This window comes from Pecten maximus, chromosome 13 (genome assembly GCF_902652985.1).
Source record: "Pecten maximus chromosome 13, xPecMax1.1, whole genome shotgun sequence".
Classification (NCBI taxonomy): Eukaryota; Metazoa; Mollusca; class Bivalvia; order Pectinida; family Pectinidae; genus Pecten; species Pecten maximus.
In genome coordinates, this window is record NC_047027.1 from 19,104,795 (window position 1) to 19,125,813 (window position 21,019).

Here is a 21,019-nt window from a genome sequence, read left to right on the forward strand (position 1 = left end):
AAGGGAGCAAGGAGTCTAGTGTTGTTGACACATTTAAATTTAATGTTTGCATCTGACTAGAAGTTGTTTATTGGATGATAATGTCCTTGCACTAGTCAGGGTCATATGAGGACATTAACATCAGGACACCTTAGAGGTGCTAAAACTGTATATCCTATATTGATGTTTGCATTTTAAATATAATAAGAACACCGTAAGATCTAGCCTTTCCCCACATAATTATGAATTTCTGGCCTTTTCACATTGTCAAAATTAAACCCACCAGACGTGATGACAACAGTGGAGTCTTCCTGATGAAGGCCTTTTCCCTGCATCCCTTAAAAGTAGCTCAATACATAGGTTTACAGTATAGAAGACTTTCAGGTTACATCTCAGCCGTGGCCCTAGGATAGAGCTGAATATAACCTTAATGGCGAATCCAGTACCCCAAAGCCAGTGGCTAACCCAGTACCCCCAACCCATACCCTAGTGGCTAACCCAGTACCCCAGCCAAAATCCTAGTGGCGAACCCAGTACCCCAAAGCCAGTGGCTAACCCAGTACCCCAACCCAAACCCCAGTGGCTAATCCAGTCCCCCCAACCCATACCCTAGTGGCTACTTCAGTACCCCCAACCCAAACCCTAGTGGCTAACCCAGTACCCCAACCCAACCCTAGTGGCTAAACCAGTCCCTTAACCCTAAACCCAGTGGCTAACCCAGTACCCCAACCCAACCCTAGTGGCTAAACCAGTACCCAAACCCAAACCCTAGTGGCTAACCCAGTACCCCAACGGACCCAAACCCCAGTGGCTAGTCCAGTACCCCAACCCATACCCTAGCTAATCCAGTCCCCCCAACCCAAACCCAAGTGGCTAACCCAGTCCCCCAACCCAAACCCTAGTGGCTAACCCAGTCCCCCAACCCAAACCCTAGTGGCTAATCCAGTATCCCAACCCAAACCCTAGTGGCTAATCCAGTATCCCAACCCAAACCCTAGTGGCTAACCCAGTACCCCAACCCAACCCTAGTGGCTAAGCCAGTCCCCTAACCCAAACCCCAGTGGCTAAACCAGTCCCCCATCCCAAACCCCAATGGCTAAACCAGTACCCAAACCCGCTACATCTAACCCAGTCCCAAATCCCCAACAGCTGACCCAGCCCAACAACACCGACCAAAAACTCTAGTTGGTAATCCAGTCCCCTAACCCAAACACCAATGTGGGTAACCAAGTCCCCAAACCCCAACAGCTGACCCAGTCCCACAACCCCAACCCCAACGCCTTACCCAGTCCATTCAATCCTTATGGCAGCCAACAACAGATTTACCGAATCCCCGACTATTAGTACATTGCTGAGAATTCTTGTCTAATTTTTTTTTGTATTTCTGCATGTTTTCCCACTGGAATCTCTTACTGAATGCACAATATTGCGACAACTGCAGCAGGATATATAAACATGTACAATTATCTATTGGATGGTACCAGCTCAATGTGATTGACTTTAATTCAGTGTCTGCCAGACAGAGATATGGAGATCAGTATTATAATGAATTTCTCAAACTTTGTCCTCCACACAGTGAGTGGGATGATGGTGTTGGTAAAGACGTAGTTTCTTGTCTTAGTCGGAATCAATACTAACTGTCCAGTTAATGATGAATATGGTCATGGAGGGAGTGCCCAAGCGTAGGCCGTTGTAATTCATCTCCTTCAAAAACTAACCAACGTATAGAACAATTTGTTTACATGTTGCAGATTTATGCTATACTAGCAAATTTTTCTTTCCATTCTCATAATCCTTCTCCAACATTCCAATTTTCTCATCCTGAGTCCCTATCTCTCTGCTGTAATGTAACCACGTTGTATGTTTTTACCCTGTCCACTCCAAATTCTTTCTAACTTAATCTGAATCCCACAGTTTCAATAGTTGTGGAGAAAGTTAAAATATCTCACACAATTCCATTCAACTGTCATTAACTCTTCACATAACAACTACCCATTCCCAACACAGCCTCACTTTGGCCTTAGGTGTGCGCCCCTGTGAGGAAGGCTATCTATCTACCCATTCCCAACACAGCCTCACTTTGGCCTTAGGTGTTCGCCCCTGTGAGGAAGGCTTTGGGTTCTTTACCAAGACTGAGATGTTACAATTGCTACTCCTGCTTAGAGCTCAGCATTTTTGGGAGTGGGACAACAGGTTCGCCTGTTGTCGGTATAATGTGACCGGGTGGGATATCCTGCTGGGTGTCTTCGCCAGTATGTTTCAGTGAGGTAGCACTATAAATCGGTAAAAGTTCCGCACTTTCACAAGGAGACAAGCACAAACGTACCAGTCTCCCAAAACACATATAAACTACACATATTTATCAATGACCTAAACTGTAATGATAAATCCAACCAAATTCATTACTAATTGAAATTCAATTCAGGCCATAATCCCAAAATTTGTTGTTAACTTCCGAAAATTTCCTTCTCAAATACCAATTCCAAAAATGAGACAAAAAGGCTCCATCCCAAACCAATGAATCTCATTTCAACTGGTAAAATAAGTAATTCCACTTTTTCTGAACTCTGCCCAGAATATATTCCAATTTTCTTCCAGTATTTTACTTGTAAATGTCTCTCATTGATACCAAGACATTATCACCTGCAGCAACTGACATAATCCCGAAAACGTTTAAGAAATTCATACAAAGCAACAATCTCCACTATGTTCATGATGTACCCTTACTTTCGTCACAGCTTTCGTCATCAGGAGGTTTGTGACAATTCGTAACGGATATAACGAACAATTTCAATTAAAGGCAATGGGTATTGGTTTAATATAACCTAATTCAGCAACGTGTAGGCAATTCAAACGCAATATGTTATAGCATTTGTCGATAAAGTTAATGTCTTATTTTCTATGGAAATGTCTAATTTGTAATGACGATTTCTCTCTAGGTTGTGTTACAACTTTCCTTTTTTTTTTTTACAAGGCTCTGTCACTTTGACACATTCTGTCTACTGATCTTTGTCTAAAATTCTCTTATGTTTCTTACCTGTGAACATAAACAGTGTATACAGTATTTGGTCAGACTGTGAACGTTTTAACATAAACAGTGTATACAGTATTTGGTCAGACTGTGAACATAAACAGTGTATACAGTATTTGGTCAGACTGTGAACGTTTTAACATAAACAGTGTATACAGTATTTGGTCAGACTGTGAACATAAACAGTGTATACAGTATTTGGTCAGACTGTGAACGTTTTAACATAAACAGTGTATACAGTATTTGGTCAGACTGTGAACGTTTTAACATAAACAGTGTATACAGTATTTGGTCAGACTGTGAACGTTTTAACATAAACAGTGTATACAGTATTTGGTCAGACTGTGAACGTTTTAATTTGGTCAGACTGTGAACGTCAGACTTTTGATTGACTTGAATTGACTGGTATGCCTGTTTTGTCTGATAAAGGGCCTTGTCAGGAAAAAACATGTGGACAGTTCCCACATTCGAATGAGTTGTCTGTAAATCATGTGTAAATGAACTGTTATTTTTCCCAGTGATAATCATGCACCTCACAAACTCAAATTCGCTTTCTTTGTGATCTGTCTGACTATTGTGAAAACATATTTAGCAATTACTATAAGGTATTTTGGATAATATTTTTGCATGTCTACAAGACATTACAAGGCGTTACATATTCTTCAACACAAGTTTGATCATGCAAAAAAAAATGTTGAAACACTTGGGGAATACACAAAATCATAAAAAACAGACACTTGTCTACAATTCTCTAACACTGTGAACCCCAAAGTCACGGTTTTATTAGTGTGAAAATTTAGACATTTCTCAAATGTAACCCCCAAACTCCAGGTCTCATGTTTTTGGACATAAGATATTTGTCTTAAACAAATTTAGCATGTTCAAATCTTCAAAATATGTAAAAAGCACTTTGGAGTTACACAATCTGCCTGAACCATTGACTGGTTCAGGTTTAGGTTGGTTGTGGCTGTATGTACACTATGTATGCAGTATTTCAGTTTGGGCGCCTGGTAGATTCCTGTCTGAAGATCACTGGTATTGAGTAGCACAATACTCTGGCATAATTGGCAAAGTGCAAGTAAGGCTACATCTAGAATGCTGCCGGCGAAACTGCCACAAAAAACTTATCCAATATGCACAGGCAGTCTATTGCTTGAACAAGTTTGCATTTCCTAACCCCCGTGGGGGGCAGCTGGGTATTCTCTCAACAACACTGCAGAAAACTTGTGAGTGAGGTCAAAGGTCAGCACTGGGATGTCTGGTTTCTTATCTCTGGAGGAAGAGAAAATTATGTGTTGTAAGAATGCTGGGTAATTCTTCCACATGGGGTCACTAAGGACATTCCTGTAGTACATCTTCAGGTTAAAGGTCAGAGGGCATGAAGGTCTACAGCAATGTAAAAGTACATTGATATACTGAGAATAGGTCTTTATAATCAAAACTGCTTATAAATACTAGAAATATTTAATAAAAGTTTATTTAATATTATTAGAAAAATGCTTTTAGAATCAAATCGGTTGCAATGAAAATATTTTCAAATGTTTATAAAATTAAAGGATTAACAATTTTCATTTGAATACAAAAATGTAAAATTTTAATTATAGTCTGTAACATGAAATGTAAGCTTTTTTCCAGGGATTGACTGAGTACTGTGTTTATTTCTTAAATTCTACCCAAATAAAACAGAAACAAATTTCCACAATAATTTATCTACAAATAAACCTTTTCTAGTATTAAACATCATTTTAGAGCTGAAGATAGTAGTCCGTAGTCCTACAAATCGGCCCACTTCCCAACTTCAGGCCTCTTCATGTCATAGGGGGAGGGGTCTTATTTGTAGATTAAAAATATGGGGCAGGAGATTCAGGCTATTGAGAATTTAAAAAACAGATCACATGTACTATACCACACTGAAGTTCAGTCGGGTCAACCTGACCATCCGAGTTACAGTGGGTAATAAAATTACACTTGTGGTTCAGGTTGGATTCAATCATCCCAATGAACAAAACAACACTTGAGAAATGTTATGGGTTACTGGGGTCTTCAATCAAGTCCATATGACCACAGCTTTCGTCATCAGGAGGTTTGTGACAATTCGTAACGGATATAACGAACAATTTCAATTAAAGGCAATGGGTATTGGTTTAATATAACCTAATTCAGCAACGTGTAGGCAATTCAAACGCAATATGTTATAGCATTTGTCGATAAAGTTAATGTCTTATTTTCTATGGAAATGTCTAATTTGTAATGACGATTTCTCTCTAGGTTGTGTTACAACTTTCCTTTTTTTTTTTTACAAGGCTCTGTCACTTTGACACATTCTGTCTACTGATCTTTGTCTAAAATTCTCTTATGTTTCTTACCTGTGAACATAAACAGTGTATACAGTATTTGGTCAGACTGTGAACGTTTTAACATAAACAGTGTATACAGTATTTGGTCAGACTGTGAACATAAACAGTGTATACAGTATTTGGTCAGACTGTGAACGTTTTAACATAAACAGTGTATACAGTATTTGGTCAGACTGTGAACATAAACAGTGTATACAGTATTTGGTCAGACTGTGAACGTTTTAACATAAACAGTGTATACAGTATTTGGTCAGACTGTGAACGTTTTAACATAAACAGTGTATACAGTATTTGGTCAGACTGTGAACGTTTTAACATAAACAGTGTATACAGTATTTGGTCAGACTGTGAACGTTTTAATTTGGTCAGACTGTGAACGTCAGACTTTTGATTGACTTGAATTGACTGGTATGCCTGTTTTGTCTGATAAAGGGCCTTGTCAGGAAAAAACATGTGGACAGTTCCCACATTCGAATGAGTTGTCTGTAAATCATGTGTAAATGAACTGTTATTTTTCCCAGTGATAATCATGCACCTCACAAACTCAAATTCGCTTTCTTTGTGATCTGTCTGACTATTGTGAAAACATATTTAGCAATTACTATAAGGTATTTTGGATAAGATTTTTGCATGTCTACAAGACATTACAAGGCGTTACATATTCTTCAACACAAGTTTGATCATGCAAAAAAAAATGTTGAAACACTTGGGGAATACACAAAATCATAAAAAACAGACACTTGTCTACAATTCTCTAACACTGTGGACCCCAAAGTCACGGTTTTATTAGTGTGAAAATTTAGACATTTCTCAAATGTAACCCCCAAACTCCAGGTCTCATGTTTTTGGACATAAGATATTTGTCTTAAACAAATTTAGCATGTTCAAATCTTCAAAATATGTAAAAAGCACTTTGGAGTTACACAATCTGCCTGAACCATTGACTGGTTCAGGTCTAGGTTGGTTGTGGCTGTATGTACACTATGTATGCAGTATTTCAGTTTGGGCGCCTGGTAGATTCCTGTCTGAAGATCACTGGTATTGAGTAGCACAATACTCCGGCATAATTGGCAAAGTGCAAGTAAGGCTACATCTAGAATGCTGCCGGCGAAACTGCCACAAAAAACTTATCCAATATGCACAGGCAGTCTATTGCTTGAACAAGTTTGCATTTCCTAACCCCCGTGGGGGGCAGCTGGGTATTCTCTCAACAACACTGCAGAAAACTTGTGAGTGAGGTCAAAGGTCAGCACTGGGATGTCTGGTTTCTTATCTCTGGAGGAAGAGAAAATTATGTGTTGTAAGAATGCTGGGTAATTCTTCCACATGGGGTCACTAAGGACATTCCTGTAGTACATCTTCAGGTTAAAGGTCAGAGGGCATGAAGGTCTACAGCAATGTAAAAGTACATTGATATACTGAGAATAGGTCTTTATAATCAAAACTGCTTATAAATACTAGAAATATTTAATAAAAGTTTATTTAATATTATTAGAAAAATGCTTTTAGAATCAAATCGGTTGCAATGAAAATATTTTCAAATGTTTATAAAATTAAAGGATTAACAATTTTCATTTGAATACAAAAATGTAAAATTTTAATTATAGTCTGTAACATGAAATGTAAGCTTTTTTCCAGGGATTGACTGAGTACTGTGTTTATTTCTTAAATTCTACCCAAATAAAACAGAAACAAATTTCCACAATAATTTATCTACAAATAAACCTTTTCTAGTATTAAACATCATTTTAGAGCTGAAGATAGTAGTCCGTAGTCCTACAAATCGGCCCACTTCCCAACTTCAGGCCTCTTCATGTCATAGGGGGAGGGGTCTTATTTGTAGATTAAAAATATGGGGCAGGAGATTCAGGCTATTGAGAATTTAAAAAACAGATCACATGTACTATACCACACTGAAGTTCAGTCGGGTCAACCTGACCATCCGAGTTACAGTGGGTAATAAAATTACACTTGTGGTTCAGGTTGGATTCAATCATCCCAATGAACAAAACAACACTTGAGAAATGTTATGGGTTACTGGGGTCTTCAATCAAGTCCATATGACCACTGATTACAAGCTCTTCAGGAAACACTTGTGTTTTTATACGTGAGAATGGAGTAGTTTCGGGAAATCGTTAACTAGGTCTGTACCTATGAGATATTGAAATATGTATATTGTTCCTGTTTTATAAGACTTGTACAAAAAAAAATGTTGAAATTTACAGCTTAGATCATTATGGAGTTAACTCCCTCTAATGTATCATAAATGATCTACCTGCTTGGTAGGGAAAAGTATACACATGCCCAGTTTGATAAAAATAATCTTAAAAGGACAGAAATTCACCTATGACATTTGTAACCCATTGGGCAGTTTAGTGTAACTATTGACCAATCATAGGGCAATTTAATGTAACTACTATTGACCAATCATTGGGAAGTTTAGTGTAACTATTGACCAATCATTGGGAAGGTTAGTGTAACTATTGACCAATCATTGGGCAGTTTAGTGTAACTATTGACCAATCATTTTTGCAGAATATTACCAGTTATACCATGGGTAATTACATATTGTTCAGAAGAAGGTTACTTATTTGTATTTTGTATTCAAATACTTCATAGAATAGCTTTGTATACTAGAAGAGCTGTTTTTTTCACCTAATAAGTACACAGTGTACAAAAACCATGAACAGAGAAAATAGTTCTGCAAGAAATTTGGATAGAAAAAACAACTTTTTTGGTTCAAAGACTGAAGATTATACTAGTAGATAAATGAGGTAAGGATTTTTTAAGGATATATTTCAATTAGTGTATGCTTCCTCTTATCCTGAAAAAGAGGCGAGGTGTGCTTATTAGTATGAATATGGAATACATGTCTCCAACATCGAAGAAATAGTTGATATGATGGTGAACGAATTATAACCTGCAATTTGAACGACCATGGAGAAAAACTTTATATGCGAAAGATAGGAGGTGAGTTAACCTGTATTGTTTGTAGAAACATTACACAAGAGCAGTTTATTATCCAAGACATTGATTGACTTGGGTCTTCGTGATCCATGGGTAGTGGGAGGATAGACTTATCGACCTGTGAGGAAGTGGCGACCACCTAGAGAGTTCCAGGTGTGTAGTCCGATCAATAAGCTACCTGGTTGCAAATCACATGCAATTCACAGATCTATTTGCATAGTTTTCCTGCAGACTGCTTGTGTCAATTATGAAAATATAATATTTAAATGAAAATACGGTGATATTCCTCATTTTAAAATAAATAATTACACATTTGCTAGCTTGGGTAAAACAGTCTCTTTTTCGTCGATATCGTAGCAAAAAAATAATAAAACGTAGCTCTTTGAGGTACACTAAGGATATTTAGATGATGATCTCTGTAGAAATAGTATCTTGGTGACCATAAATGTTTTTTGGAAAATGATTATCAAGTAAAGGTTTTGGGATAGCTTTTGGACAAGCTAAAGAGTCAAGAATTTGGTCCAGAAATGGAATGAAGCATAAGGGATACATTTTTGAAAATCCAGTGAAATTGACCCTTGGCTGTTGAGAAACATTGATCCTAAGCTTCGTTAAATACATATTGTATGATCTGTGATTAAAACGACATGCTCATTTGTGACATGACATGGAAATGACATTTTAATTAACTTCAATAGAAGTATGTTCAACTTAATCCTTAATTAAATTAAACAGGAAGTGTTATTAATATGCATTTTGAATAACGATTATGAATAATTATTTTTAGTTTCTCCAGCAATGACCGTGAGAAAAAATTGCATCATCATCATCATCAGCATCATCGTTGCTAGGAACCCTGTCCTTTGTCTCAGCAGGAGGCTCCTCTCCCCCTCGGGATCAATGTAACTCGCCTAAGATCAATGGCTGGAAGAGTCCAAGTAGAAAGTTAGGGCCAAGACAATAAATGGGTTAAACTACATTGGAATTGAGATGACATCACCATTACTGCCATAAAATGATTTGACAGTTATTCAGGATTAGGATTACTTTAATCAATTTTACGACAGCAACCAGTTTTTTTTTTTTTACTGAAACATACACAGAAAAGTGTTAGAAAAAGCAAAATTAAGATTATTGTAGTATTAATAAAGTCTTTTTGTAAACCTTGTTATTGGTGCGTCTCGGGATCAGATCTTCTGTGTTGCATTAATCGTAAAGAAGAAAATATAAAATACTTTAAAATAGGAAGTGTACACTGTTTGTTTGGCTTTGGCTGGGTGTATTATGTCTGGGGCCACGGTGGCCGAGTGGTTAAGGTGTCCCGACACTTTATCACTAGCCCTCCACCTCTGGGTTGCGAGTTCGAAACCTACGTCGGGCAGTTGCCAGGTACTGACCATAGGCCAGTGGTTTTTCTCTGGGTACTCCGGCTTTCCTCCACCTCCAAAACCTGGCATGTCCTTAAATGACCCTGGCTGTTAATGAAGGACGTTAAACAAAAACGAACCAAGGTATTATGTCTGATATGCAGTGGACAGTATCAGGACAAAAATAACCATAATTGTTGTAGCATTGATAGGACAATAAACAATTACAATCAGAATCAGTTTGGGACGTACACAAGTCATGCTTTTTTCTGGATGTTCAACTCTAGTGAAATTGTTTTGTATATTATTACAAGTGGTAGTTGTCAGTTGTTACCATTGAAAGGTGTATTCATTTGGTTTGAACTGAGGCAGCTGGAAAAAAATATGAAAATATGTTTGATATAACTTAAATGAAAGAGTTTTTTATCATGATTACTATAGATAAGCGAGCAGGCTTTCTGGGCCTCTTGTTTCAAAAATTCTCTACTAGTAGAAATTGTTGTATGTTCATTATGTTGCTAGTGTAAATTATTGTACATTAGTAGTGGAAATTGTCATGTTTTACTTGTGAAATCTCTTGTGAAATATGTTTTTTTGGCGCAAAAAAGAAATCGTTAAGGAAGACTGGTTAAAAAGCACTAATAGGTGTGTCCAGGAACAGGACTAATTGACCAATGCCATTACCATTAATTCTCTCTGGCTGCTCCGACCATTTACTGGAGACACTGGCCATTACTAGCATTAGTAACATTAGCGAGATAATTCATGGTTCAGGCCTTGCCTGGAAAAGTCTTGGAATCCAGTGTCATGCCTGAGAAGTCTTGTAATTTGTCATAAATACTTTGAATATTTTTGAATTTGTGTTTTAACTGTAAAAGAAAAAATTGTTGTTTCCGGAAATACGTCACAAGTAAATCATGAACTGTTTTCTTTGTTGCGATTGCATATCAGTAATGTGACGGAAAATTAGAATTATATATAGTATATATCATTATACATTTGTCCAACTTTGCACTATGTAACTCTTGCCCATTTTAATTGTTCCAAAAGTTAATAATTATCCAAGAAAAGTCTTGAGAGAAATCATTGAATTTAATGACAAAGTTCTGGAAAAGAAAGGTATTGGAATTTGAAAAGTTTTTATGAAACATTTGTAACAGACCTAAGTCTCTAGAAGCTTGCATAATTTGACAAATGCTAGACTGGTGACCAGCCCCAAAGAATTACTCAAAATTCTTATACTAACTGATCTCACTTCATCTTCAGTTTTTATATTACAGAGGCCAGTCTAAAAAACAACAACTTAGGTATCACTATGATGATTAAGATTCTTACAGCTTGCTGAAATTGATACAAACTAGCATCTTATATGTGTGTTTAATAATTAGTGTTTAAAATTATTCTTTCAATAAAATTTTCAAATGTGTATATAGTCTTAAAATTTCTTTTAATTAAGAAAAACTTTTTTTTTTTTTTTTTTTTTGTGAACAAAAAGTTAGCTGATCATTTCATTAGCATGAAAATATGGTATATAGCAGTCAAATATAAGTTTTCAATATGATGTGAATAAGTCATACCAAATATGGTAAAAATGCCCTTAGCTTTGAGTAAACAAAACCCATATATGGTCATGTTGCTATCAAGTGCAATGTCATGCCAAATATGGTCATCTGGACAATGTCATATAATGGGAAAATCTATCTACTTGCATTTGTGTCCATCACTAAGACAGTTGTGTTTGATTTTGTGTTTTATCTCCACATAACAACAGTTGTAACAAGCTCAATATCAGATTTCCAAAAATAATATGCCTGATGTTTGTTGCTGGGCAGCGATTAGCTGTGACTGATATCTGGTCATCTGGGCCTGGCTAGCCACCAATACATAAATGTATTGATTGCCCAAAGCTAGTCATTACCAGTAGGTCTGTCTGGTCAAGTGTTGACCTATTTATTTGACTGGACAGCTTGGTACAGAAGTTGAATTATTGGAAAGGTTCATCAGTCAACAGCTGATGTTATTTTTGAGGCAGGGTATCATTGTAGTAGCTTGTGGCTACCTCACTTTCCATCAACCTGTCAACAGTAAAAGTCATTTTAAGGCAAGATCTTCTTGTAGTAGCTGGTGGCTACATCACTTTCCATCAACCTGTTAACAGTTAAAATCATTTTAAGGCAAGATCTTCTTGTAGTAGCTGGTGGCTACATCACTTGACAACAACTTGTTAACAGTTAAAATCCTTTTAAGGCAAAGTCTTCTTGAAGTAGCTTGTGATTACCTCCAGCTATGATTGTCATGTTCTCCAGTTACTTAACAACAAAGTTGTAAAGAAACGCCAGTAGTTAAGAAAAATAGAGGTTAAAGTCTTATCAAATACATATATATGTAACTATACTGCAAATCTGAACTTTAAATTATCCAATATCACTGTTCTGAATATCTTAATCATAATATACAGTAATGTATGTAATAACATAGGGTATTGCTGTACTTGCTGATTGACAGATCTATAGTGATGAATCAGAATTACTCGGTTACTTTGAAAATAAATTAGAATATCTGAATGAACTGCCTGTAGCATAGACAGGATCAGGAAAACCAAATAAAATTCATGCTACAAAAAATGAAATAATAGGTCTGATATTGAAGCTGGAAATGTCTATCTTCCCTGTGGAAAAATGAGTATAAAACCTCATGGAAAACTACACGGTATAGGCCTACTACGACATAGATCAGTGAAAGAGGTCAAAAGGGCATGTAAGTGCCTATTTTAGTGCTGTCTAGGTTGTGACACCTACATATTACAACAGGGCCAGGAACAAAGGAGGGGGATGAAGTTCTCACCCTGCTTCACACCAGAACCAGTGGGGAAATGTCAGCATGGCTTGTTCCCATGCACACGTTCTGCGGGATGTATTTGTGTACAAGTGTTTATATTAGTGTAGGTAATTTGCCGTGAAATTCTGATGGCTGGTTAGCTTCAGCGTGTCTTATACACAAGATAAAATTCAATTTCGAAGATGCTATGTTTTTTACTATAGAAATATTTTCCAAGATTTTCTCATTTTGAAACTAAGGAAGGAAATGGGTTGTATCGCTGTCTGTTAAATCTTCCTATACTTGCATTTACAGTTGTAATTTTTGGGCAAGTTTACAAACAAAAGCAGACATATATATAAGGGGAAAAAATTAAAAGAATTTCAATTTTGGATAAGAAAAATGTGTGGAATAGTAAAAGCTAACAGGGTTAGGGTTTAAAAAATGGAGAGAATTTCAATAAAAGTACTAAAGGGAAAAATTATGTGGGATGATACATGCCAATAGCTTGTAATAGGTTGAGAGGCTCTCGACAGTTTACATCATAGGTCTGGCTACCAGTCAAGTACTGCTCTAGGTGTTAAAAAGTTTCTGGGCTCTTGTGCAACTTTGTGCCATATTCACCTAATAAACACACCTACACCAATAAATGTTCCTCACCTTTTTCAGGAAAAAACGATAGGTGTGCTAATTTAAACAAAAATGTCCTTACCTCAATGATCTGTGAATTTTCAGTCTTTAAATCAAAGATGATTATTGTTTTCACTACATAAGTGTATCTTTAAATTTAAATGAAACAAAAAAGTTATACATTCCACCCAAATTAACATGGAGATATTTATTTGTAAATTATTTTACTAAGTGCACCCCTTTTGTCATTTTGGTGAGCGCACATTGTGCTTATTAGGTGAAATACAGTATTTATCACAGTAAATTGACAGTGTTATCACTAAAACATGTTAATGTATTACAATATTTACATTGAAATAATAGATTACTTTAAAAATAGTTGGTTCAAATTTGGTGGATTGCAGGCTGATTTTGTTGTCAATTTGCTTTTAATGAAGCACCTCTCGCAGTTTAAACACCAACTATCGATATTATTCCGTAAAATTTTGATATATATCTCTGTGAAGTATTTCAATCGACAGTCCATAAATGTTATAGAGGATAATTATAGCGGATTGTGATTTATTTTAATTTTACATACAGAATGATTTTAAATTCATCAAATTATTGAAATTTTTTTAGGTTTGACAAATTAGGAAGACTTTTGACAGTGTTTTTCATTATAGTGTTGACAGTTCATGGTTCAGCATGCAGAATGTATAGTTTTTATCTCCAGCAAAGTTTAGCACTTACGGCATTCATCTCGGTATTAAGATACACATATTCTTGAGCATCAGGTCAATTTTGCATGATTTAAAAGAGGAAACAATAGATAACAAGACTGTTTTTAATTCTCCTAGAGTTATGTACATATTACATTAAAAAGCTTGTGACAGATTAGGAGCACTATGTCTGGCCTACATCATATTGACCTCTAACTGTCAGCAAGGTCAGACTAAAATCTGAAATTCTGTAGGCCGGCCTCCTATAAACACATGAAGAGTATTTTGAAATAAGAAATTTGTTTACATTTAAAATATATTATCTCATCTGAATGTTTATTTTGGTTATTGAAGTTTGCTGGCCCCAGTCATATCTGTTAATTGTTTGTCTTTGTTTTGAAATTTTTTTTATTTACATTTTATGTGACTAATTTCCTGTGTGGAGAACTTCACCATAAATTGGTCCTGGTTTGAAGTTTCATGGAAATGTTTGTTTCCTGTGTAAACATCAGATGCTACAATGGTGTTTAGTGACCCTCTGACCTTGACCCCTAGATACCTTGAGGAAGCGCATGTCTCCCCTAAAACGCTCAAAAGGAGGAAACACTTGTCTGGTAATACATTACCCACATCCTTGTTGGATGCAAAGTACATAAAAATCTCTCTTCAATATATATATATATAGACAATCGTGAGTGATTCTTTTTTTAACTTTCCTGGAAATGTATCACTTTTTGTTATATAAATATAATTGATCATATGACCAGAATAAGTTATGTTGTCTCGCAATTGTTGTAAAATAAAAAAAACTTTACATAAGTATCTCACTTTCTGTGAAAATAAATCATTGTTCGTGGAGAGGGATGTTGAAGGGGGGTGTTTTCCATGGCAGTATATTGGATAACTTGGATCAAAAGACACCATTTATGCAGTTTTATCTCAATTTAGAGGAGGATGGTTCCAACAGTTCAGAGGCTTCCTGATAGTATTGGTAAGCTGGAACCCTGTGCTCAGCAAGATGTGAATAATTTATTCCATTGAAGACTTTATGGTGATAGTTGATCAGATGACCAGCGTGTACATCCAAGGTTGACCTTAGGATAGCCTCCTGAGGTAGTGAGGACACAAACATCAAGCCTACTACACCCTCCCAGGGGAGCTGGGACACAAACATCTTGGGTCCTTTTTTGGGGGGGGGGGGGCTGAGGTATTATAAGCATACAAGTCTACCAAGTATTGCTGAAAAATGAAGATCAAATCAAAATTCATAAATTGTTTGCTAAATTGTCTGCCTGTGACATGTATATGATGAATTTCAAAGATAACGTATTTCATTTCATATGGTAAAATTGACTTGTTATTAGGGAACTCTCCATTAGTTCTGTAATGCTATCTTATGGAACACATTAGTTAAGGAATATTGATGAAACACTGGCCTGGTAAACTTACCAAGATATAGAGCTATTTATCCAGAGAGTTGGAAGAGAACTGGTAATGATAGAGCTATTTACACAGCCTCTCCACCATTATGCATCAGATCTATATTTGTACTGAACTGGCTCTGTCCTACTGACCTAGTGGTGGAGCAGCAGGAATCCCCCAGCCAAGTTCTGTCTGCCACCTGTCAGACAGTGGTAGAATTCTCCCTATGAAAACTATAACCAAAACATACATGTATATCAATGAAACTTTTCCTGAATAGTCTGACACTAGTGACAGGGTAGACTAATGTCCTGTCCAATCTGACCGCTGAGTATTCTGAAATCCTTAATTATCTGACCAGTGCATAATCAGAAATTCTGTCCAATCTAACCACTGAGTATTCTGAAATCCTTATCTGACCAGTGCATAATCAGAAATCCTGTCTAATCTGACTGCTGAGTATTCTAAAATCCTTAATTATCTGACCAGTGTATAATCAGAAATCCTATCCAATCTGACCACTGAGTATTCTGACATCTTGTGCATTCATCTGTTTTGCTACCTGTTATAATATTAACTTACACGATAGTCTGTCTGATCATAGAGTGGGGAATGAGGCTTAATAAAAGCCTGGGGCCAAGCTCAGAGCGCAGGCCACGTAATCTTGGGTGAAGATCTGAGGTCTGTGGTTCGTGGTTTGACACTCGCTAACCGTGTTGGTCTGTTTCTGGAGAAAATGAAAACCTGGCGGTCTGTGCTGTCGTGGTTGTGTCAATGGACAGACACTTTACCCTAATTGCCATATACAGTACGTGATATGCCTCCTGTATGCTGTTCAGTGTGGTTGTCACCAACTGCTACAAGGAGATCCCGCCTCAAAATGACCCTGGTTGTTAACAAGGTGATATACCCACTAACCCAGAAAGCAAACAGTAAAGACTGGGTGTAGGGCTAGATCAAAGTCTGGGGGTGGGGCTCGATCAAAGTCTTGGGATGGGGCTAGATCAAAGTCTGGGGGTGGGGCTAGATCAAAGTCTTGGGATGGGGCTAGATCAAAGTCTGGGGGTAGGACTAGATCAAAGTCTGGGGGTGGGGCTAGATCAAAGTCTGAGGGTGGGGCTAGATCAGAGTCTGGGGGTGGGGCTAGATCAGAGTCTGAGGGTAGTGCTAGATCAAAGTCTGAGGGAGGGGCTAGATCAAAGTCTGTGGGTGGGGCTAGATCAGAGTCTGGGGGTGGGGCTAGATCAGAGTCTGGGGGTGTGGCTAGATCAAAGTCTTGGGATGGGGCTAGATCAGAGTCTGAGGGTCGGGCTAGATCAGAGTCTGAGGGTGGGGCTAGATCAGAGTCTGGGGGTGGGGCTAGATTAGAGGCTGAGGGTGGGGCTAGATCAGAGTCTGAGGGTCGGGCTAGATCAGAGTCTGAGGGTCGGGCTAGATCAGAGTCTGAGGGTCGGGCTATGATGCTAACTTTCTTTGTACACTACATCCACAAGGATATAACAAGACGAGCCATATAAAATGTATCTGCTTACCTGATACAACAGACTTTATCAATGATAATAAACATTTTATCCTCTATATTTCGGATCCCACACGGTTTGAAAGATTTCAATCTGTGTAACTGTATCTAGTTTACTAAAATCTGTACAAAGGAAGGTTAGATAGCTAGGGTTATGCTCTTCTGATGAATAGAAAATAGGGCAAGTGGTTTGATTTATTTTGAAATCAATTTCTAATTACCTTTAGAATGTATATAAACCATTTATCCATGAACCGGTGAGCATCAAGTCTACAATAGTATAGCATTTCATTTTGAGCTCTATGTACACAAAGCCAGTTATGTAATTGAACCAACAGGAAAATACACAAGTGTATTGGACACTCCTTTAGCCCACCAGCAAACTAGCTCATCATTTGTGAGGATGAATGAAAAAGATGTGTCCCTTTGTAGATCTTTATTCTCATCCGACTGTTTCCGGCCTATGGGTATTTGAACTTTTTACATCTTTTGTGATCTTAAACAAGCATAGTGTTAAAAACCTTTTCTCCATCCGACTGTTCAAAAGCGTCCCTCCCCCTCCCCCAGCATGCCCTTGTAGAATTACTAATAAACAATGGTTTAGGTAAATCACACAACCTCTCCCGCCACCCCCCCTTCATTCATGGCCCTTAAAGACGTTTTTTTACATTGCAATGTGCACTAAGCAAGCCTGTTTCTTCTCCTTTGAGTAATGCTTGCTCTCATTTGAAGTAAATTTTACTGTGCAAAACATACCACCCAACACTTGACTCGCATACTTTATTTTCTTTACCTCTCTCAGGTGCAAAAGGTTGACATTACATTTTTCCTCTTCACATTGCTCTGACTTATTATCGTTTCTTACCAAGTCCTTTGAATGTAGGATACCTAGCCAGTGGATGACGTAACAGTTTTGAAAAAAATTAACACAAGCTGTTATCCAGATGGAGTAGAAAGTGTGTCTTATAACCAAGTCTTAAGATATATACTATAAATAAGATATTAATTCTAATAAAAACCGAGGGGGACAATTTTCGAAGATATGGCATTTAAAAGATCATAGTAATTAGGACTTGTTTGTTTTTTGTTTGCTGAGTTATCTCCCCATGAACTGCCAGGGTCATTTTAAGATGGAGTTTCCTTGTAGTAGTTTGTGACTACCTCACTGAACAACATATGGGCGGCCCATCACATGGCATCCAGAGCAAAGGTAAAGTGTCTTGGCCCAAGGACAACCACAACAGCACAGACCAGCCTGTTTCTCAGCTCTCCGAGAAAGCCAACATGGGAAGGGAACATCAAACTATGCAACTCTGTCTGTAGGGCAGCCACTATTAACTTTCAAATGAAAACAAGGATGAATATTATTTTTCCTCTCTTGTCAAATAGTGCTGAATGTTGGATACAATTTTGCAAGTTTATACTATATTTATTTGAATGGACACCCTGGGGCTTATAATCCTTTATCAGAGATGGGGCGATTATCTAATAGCACATGGAATCTGAAGTCGTGAACATCAAATGTTAAGCAGAGATGAGAGGAAATAGACATTTCTGTGTTCTGTGGTATATGGAGGTATTTTTGATCATATGGTTATGTCTTGATTGAAATGGGGGGGGGGGGGGATAGAATAAATTTCAATGAAATTATGATTTTATAATTGTGTGTATGGATATGATTAGTATTATTCCCTTCGTAATTGAAAATTAAAATAGAATAAAAGTCTGTTATGATGACTAAATGCAGATTATCTTACTTTGATGTGACATTGATTCAGCTATATTTAAGTACATTAAGCTGAAATAGTTAATTTGATTAGTTTTGATTATAATGAATCTTATTTATAAAGTAATGATTTATGCAAATTAGTTAGATTTATGCAAATAAGTTAACCTGTTAGTCAATTATGCTTCTAAATCTGTCCATATGTACATCAGAAAAAGTATTTAAAAGTTTGAATTTAAAATAGCTCTATTGCCAAGGAGTTCCATAATTGATATATGCCCATATTTGGTCAATGTTAAAAGTTGCTGTTCATTTTGTAAAATGTTGATGAGGTTATGATGTACTTTCACTTCTGTTTGTTTGTCACCGCCAGTAATTTACATAATCATAAGTCATTTTAAACTGAATGTTATCAAAGGAGTGTAGCTTTCTTGATAATTCTTAAGAAGTCAGTATTTATGAGGTATTTAACTAGTTCTAATTGAAGTATCCGATAACAAACAACCTTTATAAAAATTGTATTTTGATCTCCACAGAATAAAGTTTTGACACTTTCTTCAAAAAGATTTTGTATCTACCTGTAGTGAGAATCAGTTGTCCGAGACCTTTGATGAAGTTGTATTAGGATTGACAGGTATACTTTAAGACATACAGGTACATCAGGTACATATATAGTATAAATAAAGGCTTCTCAACATCCAAGAAAGGGGCCGTAGTGGCCGAGTGGTTAAGGTGTCCAGACACTTTATCACTAGCCTTCCACCTCTGGGTTGCGAGTTCGAAATCCACATGGGGCAGTTGCCTTGTACTGACCATAGGCCAATGTTTTTTCTTCGGGTACTCCAGCTTTCCTCAACCTTCAAAATCTGGCATGTCCTTAAATGACCCTGGCTGTTAATTGGACGTTAAACAAAATAAACCAAATCCAAGAAAAGTTATCTTCTTTACTGTGATCTGTAAGTCGTCAACATGTTTTGACCACTAGGCCATCGTCATCAGGCCAACTACAACTTTTCTAACTTTCATAAGTTATCCTGATAATTGCCACCTAGTGTTCGAAACATGTTGACAACTTCTAGACTACAATAAAGAATTTTGGATGTTGAGAAGCCTTAAGTCTACGTATTATGTTCACCACATGCAAAGATTTCTACTGAATACTGTTATGTATAAAACAGAATACTGTTGGGTATTCATCTTAGAATATTACCACCACTACTTGAAACGATTGGAGTGTTGGTTCTTTCCTATCTTTAGTTCTTCAGATATATATGTATAAATATATATATATATATTGAGTACACAAAGACATGAGGAGAATTAGAGTTTCATGTCCTTAATTCATGTCCTGAGTTAATCCTTCAAGCGCTGGGAGTCCTCTTTGACATGACTCTGAGGAATAATTTTGGTGGAGAGAGGGAATCTTTCTATAGGTTTGACCCTGCTGCTTTCTCGGATCTGACGAGATATTTCATGTGCCAGAGTAACAGGTTGTTTCGACACAGGCACTTGACAAAGAAGAGGTTATCGGATATATAAAATAACCCTGCATCAGTTTATCATTAGCTGTTTTGAGATAGAGGTCGTTTTAAATTACTCCAAGGCTACAGATGTTTGTATTGTACTGGTAACAAAATTGGGTTTGAAATATTTTTCAGATATCTTGGGTGAAGAAATGAATGGAAATTGTCAGTAGATGGCTACACTGGAATTTGTAGCTTTGTCCACTTATAACTCAATTTACGACATTGTGCATGTTTTGAATTTGACTTGTCGTCTCCCTACCGTCCTTGTTCCAAGTAGTCTGAATGAGTTAAGATATTTCACTATGTCAACAATTTATTTTTGTTTTTTTTATACTTAATTATGTTAATTTGTTTTTGCCCAAATAAGGTGTTGTGAGATGTTCATTTTCTGACACCTGTACGATGTTGCCTTGTTATGATTGGTATGTCCCCTCAGGGTTACTAACCACAAGGGGAATGTGACACAGACAAACGCTTCCCCGGTTATCTGGTATATGGGTACACATGATGAGGAATGAGGCCAGGATAGTCAGTACCAAGTATCTGCGGAATGTGAGATATTGTCGAGACACCTACATGACACATAAATACACTAAATAATCTGATATTTAACTAAAAATGTGTAACTAGCATTTACACAAAAAATGAATAAACAAAAAAGCACTACCATATTTATCCTCAAATAAGCCTCCTTCCTCCAAGTTTCCTCTGGTCCTCCCCTAGTGACTAAGTTTTGTACCATATTTATCCTCAAATAAGCCCCCTCTCCTAGTGTAAAAGTTTTGTACCATATTTGTCCTCAAATAAGCCCCCTCCCCTAGTGACAAAGTTTTGTACCATATTTGTCCTCAAATAAGCCCCCTCTCCTAGTGTAAAAGTTTTGTACCATATTTGTCTTCAAATAAGCCCCCTCCCCTAGTGACAAAGTTTTGTACCATATTTGTCCTCAAATAAGCCCCCTCCCCTAGTGGCAAAGT

The 21,019-nt window shown here is 37.0% G+C and overlaps 1 protein-coding gene across 5 annotated transcripts in view; it reads left to right on the forward strand.

Annotated features, from left to right (window-relative positions):
• The window catches only part of LOC117341475 (dual specificity tyrosine-phosphorylation-regulated kinase 1A-like), an 84,894-nt gene that overhangs the window by 10,534 nt on the left and 53,341 nt on the right, over positions 1–21,019 (forward strand). The gene's annotated exons all lie outside the window — the stretch shown is intronic.